This window comes from Pteropus vampyrus, unplaced genomic scaffold (genome assembly GCF_000151845.1).
Source record: "Pteropus vampyrus isolate Shadow unplaced genomic scaffold, Pvam_2.0 Scaffold66, whole genome shotgun sequence".
Taxonomy (NCBI): domain Eukaryota; kingdom Metazoa; phylum Chordata; class Mammalia; order Chiroptera; family Pteropodidae; genus Pteropus; species Pteropus vampyrus.
Genome location: NW_011888847.1, coordinates 2,436,135 through 2,440,010, shown reverse-complemented (window position 1 = coordinate 2,440,010; position 3,876 = coordinate 2,436,135). Strand labels below are relative to the sequence as shown.

The 3,876-nt window shown below is 45.0% G+C and overlaps 1 protein-coding gene and 1 long non-coding RNA gene across 3 annotated transcripts in view; one reads left to right on the top strand and one right to left on the bottom strand.

Annotated features, from left to right (window-relative positions):
- The window catches only part of RHOQ (ras homolog family member Q), a 37,803-nt gene that overhangs the window by 20,054 nt on the left and 13,873 nt on the right, over nucleotides 1-3,876 (top strand). The window lies entirely within an intron of this gene.
- The window catches only part of LOC111740600, a 14,019-nt gene continuing 10,594 nt past the window's right edge, over nucleotides 452-3,876 (bottom strand). Inside the window, exon 2 of the long non-coding RNA XR_002780674.1 lies at nucleotides 452-2,645. This is a non-coding gene — a long non-coding RNA (uncharacterized LOC111740600). The remainder of the gene's footprint in view (nucleotides 2,646-3,876) is intronic.

Here is a 3,876-nt window from a genome sequence, read left to right as displayed (position 1 = left end):
GCAGGAGCAGGGTGCTCTTCTTGGAGCTGTGAAGTTCAATACAACCACAGTAGTGTGATGAAGTTACTGTCTTAGGTCTGGAAGAGCTCTGCTGGGAGCCGCCTGTAAGCACAGGAAAGCCAGGGCTTGAGGGGAGAAAACGGAGGATGCGATGCAAAACAGACGGGGCAGGGGCGAGTATAAAACATGCGCGAAGGAAGCCGTGCTCAAAAATGGGGACGTGTGCCATGGTAACTCATGCAGGACCTGAGCAGTTGATCTGTTGGCTTCTGGAAACCTCTGCAGGGTATTTGTGCCAAGCGCAGCACCTCTCTGAATTTCAATGAAATCTCTATAACTGTGTGTGTGTGAATGTGTGCATGCATGTATCTGTGTGTGCCCGCAAGGTCCCAGCTTTGTACACTTGTGGGCTGTATTTTTCTTAAGGTGAAAATACACAACATAAAATGAATCATTTTAATGGACATTTTAATTGCACATTTTAAAATATACAATTCAGTGGCGTTTAGTACATTCACAGTGTTGCACAAGCTCCACCTCTATAGAGTTCCTAACAGAAACTACATTTTTTAAAGAGTCTGTTCCATGAAAGTATATTTGTGAACTGCATTAGGTCATCCTGATTTCGCCTGCCTGCTGAGAAGCCTTCCTCGTCTTCAGATGGCAGATTACACTGTAGGTTTGGCCAAGAAGTGTGATTCAAGTACTCAGATTCCAAATGGGTCTGTTAGTCATTGTTTAACTCCTCCATGCAGCTTGGCTGCCTCATCTGGGCATCGAGGAAACCAGCCTTTGAGGCTTAATCAGAGTGTAGTTCCTGGGGTCTTCTCTTGTTGCTTAGCTGCTTGTCTTCTTGGTGTATTAAAAGGCCAGGTGTAAGGGTGTCTGCCAATGACAGACTTCAGCCTTCGTAAGCCTCTTTCCTGGCCTCAGAGGCAGAGAGGGCAGGTGTTAGTCCACAACTGAAGAGAGTGATGTTTTCTCTGGATTTGGCCCATCCATAACTTAGAGTCGTGTTGGCTATTTCCCTCCCGGCCTCCACCATGGGAAGCCCAGGTGACCTGCATCCACAATGCCCAAGGGTCCTCTGTAGCTCAAATGTTGAAAGGGGTGAGAGGACTATTTTTATGAAAGTGTGAAAGACCTGGAACTTATATATGCCTCCCTTTAAATAGCTAGTCCTGGGCAGCACCTACTCTGGTGTGATGCAGGGACCACAGCAATGGCCCATGTGGAGGCTGTCTCTGAACAGTCTCCATAAGCTGCTGAGATGAGACCCAGTGAGTGGCAATCCTTATATGTGAGTGAGAGAAGGATGGAGGGTGGGGGTGAGAGAGAAAAGTGGAGGAACAGCAGGAGAAACGGGGTGAGTAAGGAGCTGCCTTGGATAATCTGGAGAATGCTTCATTCTGATTGGACTACTTAGGTCCTGTGCTCACTCAGGAACGAATGACAATGCCCAGGGCTTGGAGAATGAAACTCCGTGATTGGCTTAATCCAGTCCGGAATTCTTGTAGCTAAATATAGGGTCAGGGTCCCCAGGGGCATGGGTCTGGGTGAAGGAGACCCATGGGTCCATGGGAAGAAGAAGGAAATAGGATGCTCAGTAGACAGTCAACAGTATCCATCATAACTATCCATCCAACACAGGTAAAATAAATGTCAAGACAATGAAAAGAAGGCAATGGTGAAAAACAGTAAGTAGCAAGAATGAAAATGCTGGACGTATAGCCCAGTCTGAGGCTTTCTTCTTTAGAACTCCCATTATTTAGGCAGGTAGGCTGGACCCATTGGTGCACCACAGAAAAATAGCCCTGATCAAGGGAGGCAGTTGATTATTGGCTGAAATGTGGTGACAGCAACTGGAAAAATTAGCCTGTTACTGGAGAAGTCAGATACTTGATCCACCTTCTCCAGCTTTGCAGCTGGTGAAGGAGGTACAGGCCGCCTGTGATCTAGCTTCAGTCTACCTTTCTGACTTCACCATTTCACACACCACCCTCTTTTGCTCAGCAAGGATTTCTTAAGCAGCAACTATAGACCAGGCTTTGAAGAACAGTCTCTGCTCTGAGGGAGTCCTGTGGAGATTATAGATAAGAGGCAGTTCTATTACAGTGTAAGAAAGGGGATGATAGGAAACGCCACAGGCGCTACAGAAATATTCAGAACTGGGGTTGGAGGGGGAGATACATAGTCCTAATGTGAGGGTCAGTGCAGATTTGTTGGACAGATAAGCCTGAAGATAGTAGGAGCTGCCCAGGTAAGAAGTGTGGAGAGGGAAGGGACAGTGGGATTGGCTGGGTCAGTGTCTGATTTGCTGCGTGTTTGGGGTTGATGTCGAGGACCCCTGAGGGTCTCGCTTGAGTCTGATTGAGTGGAGGTATCTTTTACTGAGATGGTAAACACAGGAGGAGTTTCAGATTTGAGGGGGAGGAAATGAGTTTAGTTCAGAAATGTTGAATTTGAGATTTGTGGTTTAGCCAAAAGGAGGCATCTAGAGCTGAGTCTGGAACTCAAGATGCAGACAGCTCCTCCAGGTACACTTTTCCGACAGTCTTCTCGAGACATCTCAAGCTTCCATGTCCAAAATTAGCCTCTTGAGTTTTCTCCCTAATGTGCTTCTCCACCCTCAGTCTTCCTCATTCCTATAAAAGACATTATCCATGTAACTGCACAAGCTGAACCTTAGATTATTCCAGAGACCTTTAGCTCCATGTCCAGCCCATCACTCAAACCTGAATTTCCTTCCAGAATATGTCTGTCTAGAGTCTACCATTTCACTAGCTGTCAACTGCTACCACTTAGTTCAAGCTACCACCTTCTCACACCTGAATTATTATAATAATCTATCTCCTTGTACTCCCGTCTACCTTTAATTTGTTCTCCACAAAGCAGCCTGAATTGCCTTTTATAAAAAACAAATTAGATGACTCTCTTTTCTCAGTCTTTCAATGACATTCCATTGCAGTGGGCCGCAACCCTACCTTATCACCCTGGCTTTTCCCAGGGCCTTCAGTGTTGGTCAGGGCTTCTCTGCCTCAGGGCTGTTGCACACACTGACCTGTATCTAGCTCCTTAAGCCATCCCTCATATCTCAGGTTAGATGTTGCTCCATCTGAGCAGTTGGTCTTTCCTGACCACCCAGACTGAAGCTGGTCATCCTGGCAATTCTCTCTCCTGGTACCTACCTGGCCTTTTCCTTCATAGGCGTATCCCAGTTTGCATTTACAGTTATTTTTGTCCTAGTTTGTTAAATGCGTGGCTTGGTGTCTCAACAAAATCAGACCCATCTCCCCTTTTATAACGAATGTTTCTCCTTCACTTATTCTCCGATGAAATCTACAGGTAATATGACCTCTCTGTACACACAATTTTAAATCAGTGTAACATCCTAGCAGTAATATGCAGGGGAAATAAAAGGAAAATAATTCATCGTAAAAATATTTATTTCGGTATTAAATTCCCAAGTTCTCAGAACTGGGTACTCCAGAAATCATAATGAAGTAGTCAGGTGCCTACACCTAGAAGGAGAATGTCCATGAATACAACAGCTACAAATGTTGACTAACGATGTTGTGGTTTATTGGTGATTCAAATACTAAGAGCAATATTGCCAGTGACGTGCAATTTCCTACAATGGTAAGCAACTCCTGAAATGTTTTGAACAAAATAAAGTACAGTCTACCTTCCTCCTTCAGTTTGTACTGAAATTACCTTCCTAGAAAATTCATTAAACCGTGAAAAGAATACGCTGTGCTTTTATGTACACCAGAGTTAGGTCCTAGATTTGAGTAATTATAAAAGGGTTTTTCGTGTTCGTCAAAGCCTGGCAGTATACTCAACAATCATGTACACAAGTCAGGTAGCACCCAGCTC